Source organism: Ambystoma mexicanum, chromosome 12, assembly GCF_040938575.1.
Source record: "Ambystoma mexicanum isolate Mex_15411 chromosome 12, UKY_AmexF1_1, whole genome shotgun sequence".
Taxonomy (NCBI): domain Eukaryota; kingdom Metazoa; phylum Chordata; class Amphibia; order Caudata; family Ambystomatidae; genus Ambystoma; species Ambystoma mexicanum.
In genome coordinates this window covers 373,958,489-373,976,956 of record NC_090936.1, presented here as the reverse complement: position 1 = coordinate 373,976,956, position 18,468 = coordinate 373,958,489, and the positions used below count along the sequence as shown (strand labels likewise).

Genomic DNA, 18,468 nt, shown 5'->3' with positions numbered 1-18,468 from the left:
CACCTGATAAAGTCCATGAGATTCACAAAAAAATGTAGCATTCAAAAATAAATGCTGGCATATGTGTCATAATATGAGGAGAAAGGGCATTTGTAATACAGGGAGATTTCCATGTGCAAAAACCAGACCCAGCCCCCTGTCCTAAGCAGATGATTGATGGGGTATCCTTCCATGGATTCCCAAAACACGGCCACATTGTCTGGACCTATCAGCCCACAGATGCGAGGGAACCCTTGAACATTGCCCTATCAATTCTGCAAGAACTATGACAAATTGGTGATGTCATTTGCCTTATAAATAAGTCACTCTGCCTCAAATCAGGACTCTCCCTACCAACTCTCGAGGTGTGCCGCTGAAAAAATCTGGAACCATAATTGCAGAGTGGGGCCTACATCTTGGAGTGAAGCCAGGAGCTGGAGTAGCTGACTTGGGGCAGAGAGAATCATTGACTGACTGAGTATCCCAGCAGTTAGGCCCTGATGTGCCTTGGTGCACCATTCAGCCCTCTCTTGGAAGTATATACATCCCCAGCAATGGATTAAATAAGCCCTATAGTCTTCAGTATTGCTATAGTGATTTCCCCATGGTAACATTCCCTATCTTATTGTTTTGTGTAATTCAGTAATTTTCCTATAGAAAACTATTTCACTTGTCTGTGCATTGTACTCATTTTTCCATTTAAAAAAAATCCTTTGTCTGTGCACTGTAGTCATTTTCCCATTTGAAAAATCCTTTGCCTGTGCATTTCAGTCATTTTTCATTGAAGAATCTCCAGTTGCTTGTGTAGATCCCTAGTATATTTTGTTTCAGTAAATCAATTAATTTCCACATTATTTCATGGGATTACGATAGTTAGAATTTGAAACTATACCTCCCCGGTATCTTTTGAGTCATTATAAATATAAGGTGTTCCCCCAAAGAATTAATTTAATTTGAGAACTGAAAAGTGAATTTTCCTGTGTGTTAAATGCTGTTTTCAAAAACTAATTTCCATGTGCATCTGTCAATTTAAACCCATACCGTTTTCTATTGTGAGTAATCTCTTTGCCCAGAGCCTACCTGTCATTTGCCTCTGTCATTTGAACTGAAAACCGATGTTCCTATTGCCAGCTCCCCAGTGCCTAAAGTGTGCCTGTCATTTGCAGCATTAGAAAACTAATGTCATTTGCATTTTCGTTTCTCTGGAAAATTTGCTTAACCTTTCTAAAACCATTTTTCCTAGTCTATTCCTCTTCCGCTACTGTATTTTAATAATGGATTTACCGTTGCATTCCCTTCCCATTTTCCCAGAGCTTGCCTGTCATTTGCAGCCTTAGAAAAACTAGCATCATTTGCATTTTTTTCCCCTGAAAATTTAGCGTAACCTTCTCAAAACCATTTTTTCTTAGTCTATCCCTCTTCCCCTACTATACTTTGATAACAAATTTCCAACTGCATTCCATTTTTATTTGCCCATGTGTTGCATGTACTAAAATCGATTTTCCTATTGTGTGCTGGCTAGTCCGTTCTGAAGCCCTATTTGTCTCCTAAGAATAAGCAACACAAAGTACCTTGTGTGCTGTCCCATAGCAGTTGTCCTCACAAAGTAAAAACCCATTTTACCTGGTGCAGAAAAATGAATTGTTCCATTAATTGCTGGCTCCCCATATTGTTTCTGAAAACCCCATTAAAAATGTGATTTTTAACCTGGTGTTCCCATTCCCTGCCACTGCCTTCCATTCAAAGCTGACAAGCCCAGTGGAAGTCTGGGGGGTGAGGGTTCCTGGGACTCGAGAATCCTTTGTGTGCGCATGCACTTTCCTGTGGGTTGCATTCATTTTCTTGGTATTTTGAACTGTTGATAGTAGTGGTGAAATCAGTAAAGTAAATCCTTGTGCCACACATATTTGAGTTGTCTTAGTGTTCCAATTAACTAAAATTACTCTAAATTTGTGTTGCCACATCTTGGTGGCTATTGTAACTGTTTATTCAATGTTCCCACTAAATCATAAATTAATAAAATATTCATTGATAACACACCGTCCTGGTTCCTGGTCTATTGTGACACGGGTGCCTGTGGAGGTTGGGTGCGAGACGGGTTGGAGGCCTACTTAAAAAAGTAATTGGGATTGTAAAAATAAAAAGTGGTTTTATTGTGCGCCACACTCATTGCAAGGGAGATTACCAATTTGCTTGCGCTGCATAATATATTGTGACAAACTAGTACTCAATGTCCCCTGAAGTATGAAGCGTTGAGTCAGGCCATATGGGACACTCGGCTCTCCTTTAAGATTCCCTCCTCTTTCTCTTCTTCCTCTCTCATTCCCGGCTGACTGCTATTGTGCTGCTAATGATCTCTGCCTTAATGCCAGTAAGACTGAGATCCTTCTCATTGGGACTCCTCTCCCCTCCTTCCCTCCTACTCTCTGGCCGCCCTCCTGTGGCCCCCTCCCATCACCCCTGTGTGACGCAAAAAAACTGGGTATCATCTTCGACTCCTCTCTCTCCTTCTCACCTCATATCGCTGATCTTGTCAAGAAATCTAATTTTCAGCTTCACCTCCTCAGAGGTATTCTCCCTTTCCTCACCTTGCCCCAAAAACCCAATGTCTCCAGAGCTCTGGTTCTCTCTAGGTTGGACTACTGTAACAGCCTCTTCCTTAATCTGCATCTTACATCTAGGGGTGGACTGGCCTATAGGGAACTCTGGAGATTTCCATGTAGGCCTCTGCACCCTGGGCCTCTTTTGTGTTTTATTTCCAAATGTTCTCATAGAAAAAAGGTTGGGCTGGCTAAAAATGTGTAAAATGGGGCCACTTTGGAAATTATTTCCAGGCCCTTTTTTGGTTCCCAGTTCCCCACTACTTTCATCCCCCTGTACTCTTCAATTAATTCATAATCAGTCTACAAGACTTATCTGTGGCCTCATACCCAGGGACTGCATCTCTCCAGCCCTAAAATCTCCTCACTGGATCCCTGTGGTTGCAAGGATGATCAAATGTAAGACCCTCTGCATCATCCACAAGGCTTTCTGAGGCCTGGGACCTCACTACACCCAACTCTCTCTCCCTAAATACTTCCCTGCAAGAGTCCTTTGGTCTTCTAGCTAACTCTCTGCAGGTCAGATGTTTCTCGAAGCAGAGAGTGGGGGGTAGTTCTCTTTCTTCGGCAGAGCCTCCCTCCGGAATGGCCTCCCTGCCCCACTCTGTCTTGAGACAGATCTCCTTAAGTTCCAGAAGCTTCTCAAGACCTTCCTTTTCTTCTCCTCCTTCCCTCACCCCATCCCCTGCTAGTTTCCACCTGGCCCCATATCTGGTTTCCTGTATCCCTCAAGACTCACTGGAACCAGGTCCTCATTTGACCAGTCTTCCTCACACCTTGTACCAGCACTTACCCTCAGGCACCCTTCCCCGACTAGCCTACTGAGCCTCGTCCACCCCCCCTTCACACTTGCTGACCCCATCTGTTCTTCCCCTAGCACTTGCCCAGCCCTGCCCCCCTGCACTTCTCCCTCTTCCCCTCTCCCTATTACTGCACTTGCACGATCTGAATGTCGCAAGGCCTAGTGGTACCGTTACTGTTTTATTTTCTTCTATGCCCGCCCTCCCCTTGTCTTGTGGCACCCGGAAACACTTTTTGATATGGGCGCCATACAAATGTTCAATAAATAAAATAAAGCAGTGACTGCAGGTTGAGCTGAGATCTCTGAAGCACGCGCATAACTCACTACAAAATGACATTCCTAAACATGGTATTGATTACAAATAGAAGGTGAATACATATGATGTGCCCAAGCATGGACAGCTGTGCAAGGTGTAGACCTGCAAAGATGTGTGTTCATATCTTTATCAGTTAATAGAACATGTGTAGCGAGCCCAATTCTCAGTTTGGGGTTGCCCGTTTTCAAAAGGTCAGTCGTGGGGTGGTACACGCTTCAACATCGGTTCTCGTAATTAGCCTACAAGAGGCAATTATGCACCCGGCTGTGACGTACTCAGTGCAGTGGCAATGTGCTCTACATCATGAGGTCCATCATATTTGTGAGTGCAAACAAAAATGTGGACTGGCCTGATCACTCCACCTTGCCCGGCCTCCCCACTGAGTTACGGCCCTGAAAGGGGCCTTTGGGCTGCAGTGTTGAAGCCAAGAGTTTCCTGGGCTAAACCACTTATGACGCGCATTGATGTAACAATGTAGATGTGCAGTGCGTCTTTGGGGCAGACGCTCAACAGAAGGCAGCGCGCCAATGTTACGCTACTTGCGTTAAGGCTTTACCCTTTGCTCTCTACCCCTCCCGCACGTCTCCACCAGCGCGTTTCGGGTGACCTGCCGTCGCCCCGGGCACGCAGAACGTGTCCCCATGGAGACCGCTCAGAGGTTGGCTTTGTTTCACTTCCAATGGCAACCTCCTTTCTGTGGCAATAAATAGTTTCGTTATATCCCGCGCCCGATTTCCTTTTTTTCCCGGGACATGCCACCAAGTTCTGGAGGCAAAGACCTCTGCGTCACGTGCGCGAGAATCGCGAAGACACCCGATCTGCAGATACAGTCATTTCAGACTATTTGAGACGCCTTTAGACGTGAGTAGCAGCATTTCTAAAATACAGTTTGTCAAGCCTGAGTTGGGGGAAGGAGTCGAGCTGCAGGCGAGTATGCCATGTACCTCTTGCAGCAAACTTTCAAATGTCTGGATGTTGTAATTATACTCCTTGCAGCTCTGCTTCTAACTGCGGTCTTCTCCCGCTGGGCTCCCTTCCTAAACATGCCCTCTTTCCACAGCCGCCGCCAAAAAAAACAGTGAAACTCCCGCTTTATGGTGCAGAAAACTGGTTTCCTGGTTCATTTCCTTTGTGAGTTTTGTATGTGCGCTCCTATCTCATCAATGCGCAGGCGATGCGATAAAAAGAGATACCCTGGGGCAGGTCTGCTTTAGACAACAGGACGTCAACCTTTGGATTAACATGAAGATCAAGTGAGTTGTTTTTCTAGCTGTAAAGAAACTTGCGGCAGGTTCTTGGTTTTTCGGTATGCCCATTCAGCCTCTAGCCCGTTCACTGTCTTCTAAGAAATGGATGCATACGGAGAAAGGAGGCTGGATTGGGAACGGAATAAGGTACGCCTAAATAGGCTAGGCTAGCAGTGACATCTAGGGGCCATACAGAATGTGCCAGGTAACCGGAAGCAACAGAAGCAAAACCTGGCAAAGCCTCAGTAAATGCCGTGGCCACGTTCAAGGAAGGCCTCTCGGCTGAGATTTCCTCCTGGGCAGCAGGGATGGAATTGGGCCGGAACAAGACCTAGCAACAATTGTCTTGCTGGAGCGCCGTTCCGTGTAGACCCGAGGCCCATACATAGAGGTACAAGGTGGCTGGTAGAATGCAGTACCCCTAAATAAGAAGCCAGCTGAATATACAAGGGGACTTATTTCAAAATGATGCTTGCGCCCCCCCCCCCTTCCCGCTTGCCCGCAACTAGGAAACCCTACGTTGAGGTGGCTGTGTGGTGCATAGATTATAACAGCGATGTTTCCCGAGGCATACCCACATGGGTGATTTCCCTGTTTTTATCATTAAAGGTTCTCATCATGAACCCCACCTTGTACTTCATTAACATCTATGTATATTTACTTGCCCTGCCCTACACCAAACAGCTGAAAGCAGAATAAAACATGTCCTTGGTGCAGGGCTATTGGTCTTTGCACAGCAGAATAAAGAAAGTAAACAAACAGGGCACTGGAACCTTAGATGACAACTTAAACAAGCTATTAATCTTTCTTTGTCAGTGACTGCTCTCCCCCAAATAGATTTGGTGGCTGATTTCATTTGAAAGGCTGAACGGCCTTGATGCCGGCCTTGACAACAATCATGCCCAAAAACATGTGCGTCCGATCAGAATGGCTAAGCCCAAAGTTGGAGCAAAATATTAAACTTCGGGCTAAATGAGCACCCGGAGACTGCCCTTGGGTGGCATGGGTGCACGGTATCAATCAACATAACATAACGTATATCAAATGTTAAAGTTAGAATAGTGTATTATCTACCACAACCATTAGAGGGTCGTTTTGAATAGTGCAGGTCAAAAGAAGTCATTATTCATTTCGATAAAACACAGTTTCCCATAAAAGCGCAACCACTCATAAAATCTTGTGCATTTTATTCCAATTCCGTCCCTTGTCATATTATTCATTTATCCAATCAACCATGTTTTTCACTCCCGCTCATTCTTCTACGTCCTCTTATTATTTTCCCATATTTCCGTTTTCCGCCCAAGATTTAATCATTTGTACTTCTATACTCCCCCATAGTACATTTTTTATCACTTCTGCACCTTTCCTACTTTCATTCTACATTTTCTTTCGCTTAATATCTTCTGTCTCCATCATCAATTTATTCAAATGGTATTTTCCTTCCTGCAATTATACATTTTCTTTCACTTACATTTTTCCTCTACATCATGCATTTTATATCCCTTCCTCTGCCATTGTTACCTTTAGTTCACTTGCCAATCTTCTTTTTTCGCGTTATATATTTTGTATCCCGTGTATTTTTTTCTCTTTTCTATCTTATTTTGTTTTCCTTTCAGTCATTACTCTGTAAAATCAGTTAAAAAACATGACATTAGTCTGCCTCGCGTGATGAATGCGTTCTAGCTCTAGTCCTTCCTTTCTCATGCCATACACGTAATTTCACGCACTACTGTTATTCATCTCTCTTACGGGATGTTTAACTTCTCTTCCTTCCTCTTTCCATGGTACATTTCCCTTCACTTCTATTCCTTCCTCTCCCATCACACATTGTATTTCACTTTTTTATTCCTTGCCCTGTATCAGTCTTCATTTTATACTTATACGGCTTCTTCTGCCATTTCATGTTTTCCCCCTTTTCCCTTTCAACCCATATACATTCATCTCCCAAATCATATATGCCTGTCATATATTTGATTGTACTTATGTTTTTTTCTTTACCATGATACATTTCCTTCTTTTCTTCCCTTCTCTCCCTGTCTGTCGCTTTCTGTCTCCTACTACACACTTCTGTTTATTCCTCTCTAATGTCAACCATTATTTCCATAGTATGCCTTTCTATCTCCAGTTATGTTTTATTTCCCCTGCACACCCTCTCTCCCATCATATAGTGTCTTGGTGTCTGCTCATTGTCTCCCATCACACCAATCCTTTCACTTCGCCACCAGCCGGGCATGTCCTTCCACTTCTATTCCTCCCTTTGGCCTATCAGCCATTTCCCGTCATTTCTATTCCATCATCTCTATATTACACATTCACCTATAGTTCTTCCTCTCGTCTTTTATACAATGTCTTTCAGTTCTTTGCCTTCTTTGACCCATCTTTCTTCTCCTTGCCCCTTATTCCTTCATCTCTTAATCACTTCCTCTTTACATTTCCTTGATTTATTTCTCTTGTCCGTCTTCCGTTTCTTGATCTTCTTTTCTGTATTCCCCTGAACAATCGGACCTTCTCGCAGCAATACAATTTGCTAAGCCTACCCGATCCTATCCCCTCTTCAAGCCACGCAGAAGAGGCCTTCCTACCTCTGTAACCTGACCTGCACGCATCATAAAACCGGAACGTCCTTTTGTGAGGATCTCGTCGCTTTTAAGCCTTTTTGTTGAACTGCAACATTTCATTTTGAAAAGATTGTCGGGACACCAGGACGTGCTATAAAACACAGGACTGTTTATCCAATGCCAACTTCTCTGGTCATTCTACAGAGATGATGCCTACAGACTGAATGTCACTCTGACATAAGCTTCAATTTCACACCCTCACCTAGCTACCTGATTTCAATTCCGATCCATTGGAGAGGTTAATCATGTTATTAAAGCATTGTCTTGAAAAGTGATCGGCTCTAGTACAAAGGACATTGGGCAATGTTCAAGTCACACAGGTCAAGTTGGGGCCAGATGGTTTTGCGCTGAGATGAGAATGAGGGAGCTCATCCAGAAAAATGCTTTTAATTTCATAGCTTTTCTTCAGTCTAAGGTGGCACCCATTCCCTGTGAATGTGGCGCCTGCACTTGGAAACTTTGTTTATTTCAGCCCAATGCACACTGGACTAATAATATGCTGTGGTGCTGCTGGTTAACAGATTGCCTAGTTAGATTTAGCTATTAGGAGGTGCTTAAGCACCACCTATATGCCAACATGATTGTATTGCACTACAGGAAGGAGGGAGATGACATGTGAAGAGGGGCACACAGAGTGGTGTTTTAGCTTATGTACTCACGGAATCACTGACCATGCTAATCTCTATGGGTATTCCCATCCTCTACCATCACATTTTGTGCTGTCTAAGGCATGCCAGTGTTATCTGTAAGCAATCTTCTTAGAGTTACTGGATAAAATGCAGATGTAAATGCGGTACTGATGCAATAAAAACATCTTAACCAAGTTTGCCTTTAGCCACTTGATTTATATCTGTTCCTTGCACAGAGGTCCTGTTAAAACAAGAAGTGACAAATTAAGCAGTTTTAGAAGATAGGCATTTGCCAAGCACTGCTATCATACGCCCAGGTAATCACACCACTTTCGAGCTATTGCTATTTTATGGGCGGCTAGTAGTATGCCAATCCCCAACCGCAAGCAGTTTGTTCGGATGGACTCCTCGAGATCGCCAATCCTATCCCTCAACTGTGGAGTTCAGCAGGGATCCATCCCCTCCCCAGTGATCGTAAATCTGTAAATGGAGCCGCAGGGAGCCCTGCTGTTCACACACACAATATCCACATCCACCAATACGTCGACGACACAAAGCTATACCTCAAGATCGATTCCATAAGGACATCCATAGGCTCAAAACCTGCCTATCGCTTATCCAGTCTTGGATGTCCAGCTCATACTTGAAGCTCAACCCCTCCAAGACCGAATTCCTGCTCCTCACCAACCACACTGAACACCTAGACATAAAGACCTGGCTATCAACCATGAACTCTGAGAGCTTCACACCTGAGCTCACCTCCTGTGTCAAGTCCCTCGGGTTCCTCATTGACAAACACCTCTTCTTCAAGACACACTTAGCTAAAAAAAACTCAGCTTGGTATTAGCTCTCCCTTGTGCGAAAAGTCATGCCCTTCCTCCATCCGGGCAGCTTTAGATCCACCGTTTAAGCACTGGTCCTATCCCACCTGGATGGGGGCAATGCACTCCTCAAAGACATGTGTCATTCATGCTGCTAGATGCCTCTTCAACGATCTACGCAGATATGACCACATCACCCCGGCCCTCATCGACCTTCACTGGCTTCCACTGCATGCACAAATCACCTTCAAGTCTTGCTGCATCATCTATAAGGCAGTCGCCCTCAAGTCACCAAGCTACCTCGCAGAGAAACTGCATCTCCAGCGGACAGTGCACCACCAGAAGCCTGGACAAATGCAGACTTGAATTCCGCTGCTGCAAAAAGGAAACAACCAGAAAACAAGCCTTCTCTGCCTATGCCCCAAGACTATGGAACCTCCTCCCTGTCAGCATCAAACTCACCCCCACACTCGTACAATTCAGAAAATAACTCAAGACCCACCTCTTCAAGGAGTCTCACCTCCTCAACTCCTACGCCATCATATCACCCCTCGTGCCACCTGACTCGCTAGACAATGCCTGCCCCTCTCCTCCCCGCAACCCGGTACAGCTGGACCCCCCTGCGTCCTTCTCTGTATCCTACCCCTGCTGAAAATTTGTTCTGTTTTTACCACTGAAAAGCGCTCTGTTATGTATTTGTAATGTTGTACACCTCTGTAAAGCGTCCCATTATATATCTGTATTGGTGTATACCTCTGTAAAGTGCTCTGTTGCTTCTAAAAGCTAGTCTGGGGAAATCCGCCCTAACACTAGGATCTGGGGACCTCCTCAGAGATGTATGCAAAAATGATATTGGTTTATCCAGCATCGACAAGAAAGAGGAGAACTTCAGCGTCCTCATTTGGTCGATGGTTCTAAGCCAGTCTCCTTTTTTCATGTAATCTTTTAGATTTTAGCGGATTCTGCACCAAAGTGCATACATCAGTATACATTTTAGTTAGTAACTCAGTGGATTTTTCCTTTAACAAATTAAAAAATAGTAATTTTTTTTTGGAGCTGGGCGGCCATGTCCTCATAGAGGGATGAAGGGGGGGAGCAAGGATAAGTCCATAGGCAGAAGCCCACCTCCACTCCATCCAAGCCAAAAGGGATGTCGGGCTCAACTCATAATGAATGGCCACCATAGGGACCGAGTTTGGCAAATTAAGGGCTCTCTTCCAGAGTTTGGATTCCAGTTTATCCCATTCAATCTCAAAGCTCTAAGAATTGCATTCCAGGCCAAACAGTAAGGAGGGGATTACCTTTCCTATATGATATTTAATTAAGGGAGCGATACAAAATCGGTAGAATTTATTATGTATTTTCATCATCTGTGCCCCCAAATTCAAGATCTTAATGTCTAAATTATGCAGGAGGGCCCTCTTAGTTGGATATGCACTAATACGAGAGCCAGGCAACCAAACAACCCTAAAGTACTCCTCGATTTATCTCGATTTTCCTGGATAGATCTCCAGATTTAGAGAGTCTCACCCGAAGAGTCGAGTTATGATGTAATTCAATCAGTATTGCCAACAGGCTGTCAGGCGGACCCCAACCCTTCAATTTTGCCCAAAGTCGATCTCTATTAATGGTATCAAACACCTGGGTTAAATCCACCCAGGCTCCAAATAGTGGTTTCCCCTCCATCACAAAGCAACCGGCTGGTACACTGCTTGAGACCAGACCGTTGAGAGAAGTAAAAAGGCCTTTCCTAAAACCCGTTTGGAATTTGGAGATAATCCCATTTTCTTTAGCCCAGCCTTCTAGAACTCTCAACACGAGGCCTGCAAATATTTAACTGTCCACATCCAATAAAAAAATTGCTTTACAACATGTCAGTAGTAACTCACATTTTACAGGTTCTTTTACACATTTCTTCCTGCCGCATGGCATTAGGCTCTCAAGGCATTCTATCAACGCAATCTCTTTTGAAGCAAGGTTCTAACTAGATCACTGCCACGTCTCAGTGGTTTGACCCTGTTCTGACATTGATATATGTCATTTATAACGTGCTTGTACAAAAATGTTTCTAGGCGCGAAAAGAAGGGGGAAACAGGAGGAGGACGACAAAACAACGATCTTACTAGGCCTTGTGTCATTCAAATTCAGCAAGTGTGGGGAAGAGGGAGGGGAGAAGTGCTAGGGGGGAGGAAGGGATGAAGTGCAGGCAACTCAATAAGTGCTGCCAGAGGGTGGCTTGTAATTGCAGTGAGAAGGGACTGTAGTGCGGCAGATACAGACCCTTTAGTGCCTGGAGGCTGTGCAAGGGAAACTGGACATGCAGGAGCCTGGGCCTGAGTTCAGTGGGTGACTAGGTGGCCAGTGCATGGAGCAGCTAGGGACATCAGCAGGGGAGAGGAAGAGAGAACGTGGAAGCGAAAAGGAAGGTCTTGTGGTTCTTTTGGAACCAGAGGTGGTTCTGCTCAAGTTTGAGAGAGGCAGGGAGGCTATTCCAGAGGGAAGTCCCAGCCGAGGGAAGAGATCAACCCCACCCCACTCGCTGCTTGGGGAAGCGTCTGACCCTCAGATAGTTGGAGGCCGTTGAGTGGAGAGCTCGAGAAGGAAGATGTTTAGGAAGAGAAAGTTGGAGGTAGTGCGGACCCATGCCCCAGAAAGCCTTGTGGACGAAGCAAAGGTTCTTGAACTTGATCCTTGCAGCCACGGGGAACCAGTGAAGAGATTTCAGAGCTGAAGAGATACGGTCCCTGGGTTTAAGACCAAGGACAAGTCTTGCAGTCCTGTTCTGGATAAGTTTTAAAGGTCGAATACTAGAGACAGGCAGATATAGAAAGAGGCTGTTGCAATAGTCCAGCCAACAGAGGACCAGGGCTATGGAGTTTCTGGGTCAAAGTGAGAAAAGGCAGAATACCTCTGAGCAGGTGCAGCTGAAAGTGTGACTTCTTAGAGACATCAGAGATGTGAGGAGAGAAGGAGAGGGTTGAGTCGAAGATGACACCAAGGTTCTTAGCCTCATAGAAGGAGCAGGAAGAGGGCCCAGGGTGGGCGGCCAGAGAGAGGGGAAAGGAGGGAGCAGGTGTCCTGATGAAGAGGATCTCAGTCTGCACTGGCATTAAGGCAGAGATCATTGACGGCACACCATTCCTGGATTTCGGCCAGACAGTTTGGTATAAGAGAAGGAGCTTAGGTAACTGAGGGGAGCCTGAAGGAGAGCTGGGTTTAATCGGTATACCACTGAAAGTTAGAGCAGAATGTAGCTATGCAGTGGAGAAGAGGTGCCAGGTAGTGGTTGAAGAGCCAGGGAGAACGGTTAGACCCCTGTAGAACACCACAAGTAGAGAGAGAGAGATGGAAGAGAGGAAAGACCCGAGTTGGACCTGGCAGGGATCGGTCAATGAGAAAGAAAGGAGGTCAACCAGGCCAGAGCCTGCCCAGTGATACCCAGGTTGTCACGCAGGCGATTGTGCAGGATGACATGGTTGACCGTGTCAAAAGCAGAGGATAGATTGAGGACAGAAGGATGATTAGAATCAAGACCCATGATTCTGTCTGGGTGTTAGAGGTAGGCACTTCTTCTACCTCATCTTCCTGGTCTTCTTGATTGTTTTTTTAAGCATTGCGCTTCTTTCCTTGTGTAGGTACTCCATCTGGTGGTGGCTCTTGGGGAGGACAGATGGCAATAGCTGATGTCATTTTTAAGGTACATAGTAGTATTCCAAGTATGTGCTGTGTGCTAGATTGTTAATGTATAATGAGTAAGAATAGGTGTAGGAGCTGTGCAAGGGTACATTTTGAGCTTCAAAGTTACTAGATCAGCTGAAAATGCAGTTCCAAACTGTTTGTGAAGCACAGACTCGTTTGTGAAGTGCGTACGCGCTCGCGGACACGTCATCATGCTGCTCGTGGTCACATGACACTGGAAAGTCTGCGATGACGTTGGATGCTCACGAATGTCAGCGAACATAAAAACAGTGGAAAAAGTTGCAAAAAGTGTATGGAAGTGTTAAAAATGATGCTAGACGGTAGGGACTGAGAGAGTTTTAAGGTGAAACTTTCTAAATTGGAGAAAAATATTGCTATATTAGGGTAAGTATGATATTAGTAAGTTGTGGCAAATTAGGATGCACCCTGTAAAAGCCCATGAAATTCATTAAAAAAATGTTGTTAAAGGGACGTGATGGTTAAGTTGCACTAATAAAAACCTATGCAATTCAATGAAAAAACTTTGTTAAAGGGATGTCATGGTTACAAGTAATACCGAAACACCCAGAAATTCACCAGTCATGGTAAGCTAAGCACTTATAAACTAAGAAAGGACCTCGGGATTAATTTTAATAAGAGGACAGGACTATGCCCCTTCAACAAAAGGCTATTTTTCCAAAGAAGTCCTGTCACCTCTTTTGCTACAACCTTCACGTTCACGGACCCCTAGCATGAGGGCCAACCCCAATCGAAAAGGAACTGTCAGTATTACGTAACCAGGTGGACACTACTTAAATTCTTTGAAATTCACCAGACAAGAGTCCATTTTATAAATATAAACTCTCTAAACAGTTTTTGTATTTAATAGTAATCAATAAATCTCATTTTAATACACAAAATTCACACAATCAAAACACTTCACACACATCTCTCATAGAAAAGATGAAACCCACAATTTCACCAAAGCCAATTTTGTGTTCTAAAAAAACCTATAACACATCATTATATAATTTACTATCAAAAACACATTGAAACCAATGGGCCCACACCATAAAAAATACATAAAATCAGATAAAAAGGTAGATGAAAAGTGAAAAAAATAGAAAAGGAAAAGTTATAGAAAAATCAAAAGGCTTAAAAAATGACATGCTTTAAACTAGGACTAGGTCTTGATCTAGAAGTACCTGTGTCTGGTGTACTCGCTGTTTTTAATCTATATCAACATCTATTACTGGCATATACTAACCATCAGTAATTAAATACTTTTGTCATGATTAATATCACAGTGACAATATTCCCAACATGTTTCACTCCCGATTTTGTATCACAACCATTATTTGAGGGAAATTCTTCAGGGGAAACAAATTAATTACATTGTGTCATAACATGGGCTTGGTAGTCGACCATCTTCCTCTCGGTACGTATTTCTGACTGTTCCTTACAAGGGTTAAACTGTCTAATCAGACAGTGACCTATGGAAATAGCCCAATTCTTAATATGGGTTGAATTGTATTGTTAAAAATCATGCAACAGCTGTGCCAAAATGAGTTAATAATTCTGGTCAGGCTTACCGCATTGCTCTGAGTAACCTGGATATAATGCGAAGAGTGGAATTCATTATTATTAGGAACCGGACCTATAGGGGTATGGAGAAATAGCATCCCATTAGTACACAGTTGATTGGTTTTCAATTGGAAGATAAACTAACAACATTCAAGTTACCTCTGCTTGAGGCCTAGATGTAAAATTCAATCCTTTTTAAATAAACATTAATTCCCTTCTTTATGCAAAAATGGAAACATTCTAAAAAGACTATAGCGATCGTAATCGGTCTTGCACACTGAATAGCACCCTCCCTGTATTCCATAGGAAATGGAGAGATGCTTGTACTCTCAGTGGGCGTCTAAGTTCCTAAATCCAGTTCACAAAACATGAAAAAGTTTGATTGCAAACTGCGGTTGCATGATATTGCTACAGCCTCTGCATAGGCCTTTTTTGATTGGCACATCATCTCTATAACAGCATTTTTTGACTCGGTGCAATCAGTTTATACCTAACATGACAGTACCGCATTATCTAGAGATTTACCTGCAAAAATGACGAGGTTTTTGTTCTTAGGAATGGTCCTTTTTGGAGCAAAATGTGGTGTCTGCCGGTGGACCTTCTCTAACTTCAGGTAATATTAATCGCTTCCTCGATAGACGTCTAGGTGACGCACAGGCAGCAGTTTATCAAATCTCTCAGTCCGCATCTCAAGAGGTTCTATGGGAGCAAGACATAATACTCCTTTACTGCCGATATATGCCACACTCCTTATTGTATTGTGCGGACGTCTCGGAAACTTGATAGCGACTACCGCGACCAATACCAACCGAATTAGTACATTTCTACTTGAGATAATGCTCCACAATTCACCTTTGTTTTAATTGTTGAACTCGCCCTTGCATGCTCCCAAGAAGTTACATACGCGCAACAGCGACTCCAGTCCTTCCCGGTATCTTGGCTAGTCCTTCCTTTATCTTGCTGTCAAAAATCGGAAGAGAAAGGATTTGGCTTTCTCGTACCCTCGAGACACTAGTGTGTCGAGTATTATGTAACATACTGCCTCGCTTAACCATCCATGTTGGAAGGAATGTGTGAATACTCAGAGCAGCATCGCCAAACATCATACTCCCTACTAGAACTGTACAAAAATTGGTTTGCTATCCGAGGCGAGGTAGGTTTTATTTACTCATCTGGATGAATGGGAACCAATAACCTCATCAATAATTACCGCCGAATGTTCACTTATTCACAGTAATCTTGAAAATAACAACCCTTTTTATTAAAATTATTTTACACATCCTGTTTTACTGAACTAGTGACATAGTACGATCCGGCTTGTCCAGCGTTCTCTTTTACTTACTACGGCTCGATTTAGCAACACCCTTCTTGGATTCAGTTAAACCTCTCTATATGTCTTGATTAAAACATACCTGAAACATCATTATACCGATGTACAAATGGTGACCCCCACTTTGCAGCATAATTTATCTCTTGTGAATAGAGTCACTCCCATCAGACTTTAGACCAATCGATCATCTCATTCAGGCCATTTTCTACACTGTTACACAGATAAATTAATCTTTGTTCTTTGTGGTACAGTTTTTTCTTACTAATGGCACTGTCCCCTGCTAACGGTACTTGTTCCAAGTTGGTCCACACTAATGACTCCGGTGTATGTTCCTTTGCTACAAAGTGGGCAACCATGGGGGCAGCCAGTACTGAATTCCTTATGCAGCTCTTATGCTCCTAAATTCTGATCTTAACCTTCCTCTCTGTCTTACCGATACATAACTTATGGCAAGGGAACCATATCGCATAGACCACCCTTTTTGAGTTGCAGTTGGTAAATTGCAACTGTTTCCACGGGTTTCTTAGACCCAAGTCAACCTCTTTAGACCTCTTTTTGGAAGCACAACATGCACATGTGCCGCACAGAGAGTGTCCTATTGCTTTTGCTGAGCCCCATGATTCTGTTAGAGTAAGCTGCTCTCTTCTAATGTACATATCGTTTTGTGTCTCTTATGTTTGCCCCTCGTTTGAACGCACAAAGTGGTCGATCTAGAGGGCCTTCTAAAATGTAACAATTTCTCTTCACAATGGCATTCACTTTGTTTGACCACGAGTTGAAAGTGCTGACAAACACAATCTTGTCATCCTTTTTGGGTTTGAAGTTATACTCCAACAGCGCTTCCGGATTGTTATTTTTGGCTCTGTTATGGGCTTTTTTATTGATGATTGGGGGTAACCCCTTGCGACCAATTTCTGGCCCAACACTTGCCTGGGCTTCCTCTTGAAAAGTACGTTTATCGGAACTGTTGCATTTCAACCGCAGGAACTGGCCCGCCGGGAGGTTCTCCCTCGTGTGTTTTGGGTGGCAGCTGCCAAACTGTAACAACGAGTTTCTATCCGTACTCTTGTGGTATGGTCTTACTTTTAGTACTCGTTTTCCAGGGTCATTCCAAATTGTTATGTCCAAAAAATTAATCTCGGAAGTACTGCTAACAACTGTGAATTTCAAAAAAGCTTTTTGTTTGTTAATCCAATCCACAAAATCATTAAAACTGGCTACATCTCCATCCCATATCACTAGGATATCATCGATAAATCGTCTCCACAGATGGAGATCACGGAGGAATGGATTTGATTCTTTATAAATCGCCCCAACTTCAAACAACTCGACATACAAATTAGCTGCTGATGGGGCCATAGAGAACACCATTGCGGTTCCATGTTCTTGATGGAACAATTTGTTATTGAAGCTAAAATTGTTTTCTGTTAGGGCTAACTCAGCACGCCACAAGATAAAACTATTTGGGGTAGTTCCACTTGTTCTCTTGGTTAGAAGTACTTCCTCAATTATAGCAAGTGTCATATCCCGTGGGATGCACGTGTACAATGACACTATATCTAAACTTGCCAACAGTTTTTTTTTCCATCAAATGGGTAATTTTCAATCAAATTAATTACCTCTTTCGTGTCCTGTAGATACGAGTACATTTCTAAAACAAAAGGTTTTAGAAAACGGTCATCATATTTTGAAAGGTTCTAACACTGACCCCGTGCCTGAAACTATCGGGCTTGGTCAAAGATTTATGAATCTTTGGTAATATGTAAAACCTAGGAATACTTGGTTTTGATGGAGAAAGAAACTCATATTCCTGCTTACAAATCCATCCACGCTCGAACGCTTTTTGTACTTTCATGTTTATCAAAAGCTGAAGCCGTGGAGTAGGGTCTTCATTGATTCTCTCGTAATAGTATCTTCAAGTTGGCTGTCACATTCTGTAATATACGTGTCACGGTTAAGCATCACAATGGCCCCACCTTTATCCACTTTTTGTATCACTATTGATTTGTTGGTTTTCAAACTTTTCAATGCCAATTTCTCCAAATTACTCAAGTTCTGGTATGTGCTAGATGTATTGGAGTCCTCCAATTGTCTTAACTCAGATAAAACTTGTTTTTCGAAAACTATGGCTTCCGTTGTATGGCTAGCAACTGGAGGACAAAAGGATGACGGGTTTCTCAAACCACTGCTATTATTTTGTTCACTGTAAGAATTTTCATTAAAAAATTGTTTCAAATGAATTTTGCAAAAAAGCTGGCAGATCTCTGTCTTTGTCCTGAACCCGTCATAATTTGTTGTTGGAACTAACCCTAAACCTTTGTTCAATAGATTTCTTTCGACCAGTGTAGGATTATATGCTGAGAGGTTGACTAATAAGTCTGATTGCTTCTGGTGTGGCGCGGGGCATAACCCCAATCCTCGTTCAGAGGGTCCTGTCCTAAAAAACCTTGTTTTTGTGGAGGAGGCGGACCATGCCGCCCGTATTCTGTCTGTCTGTTGAATAAGCTAAGCAACCATAACTTGCACCACCACCGAGCACTGCTGAGGCAAACCCCCAGTACATGAAAGATGACATCACAAATGTCATTGATGAGATCACTGATAACATCACATATAAACATTATTTTCATGAACAGTCCCTACACGGGGTAGTGTTTATAATGTTGGTAACACGATGTCAAGGGTGAATGGGAGATCTATCATAAACTAATGTATGAAAGAATGTTCTCATCTAAAGAAAACATTATATTCGAGTGTTGTTGTTAATACAGGAACCTAAGTATACATACACATAGGCAATGGCTGCAGCACGTACCACATGTACCAAAAAAGTACAATATTTTTAAACTGGTAATTTCCGATAG

General features: G+C 43.3%; 1 protein-coding gene across 1 annotated transcript in view; it reads left to right on the top strand.

Moving 5' to 3' along the window:
• Positions 1-4,244: 4,244 nt before the first annotated feature.
• Positions 4,245-18,468, top strand: part of TEX52 (testis expressed 52) — a 72,556-nt gene continuing 58,332 nt past the window's right edge. The window contains exon 1 of the mRNA XM_069628499.1: positions 4,245-4,558. The gene's annotated coding sequence lies outside the window, so the exon portion shown is untranslated. The remainder of the gene's footprint in view (positions 4,559-18,468) is intronic.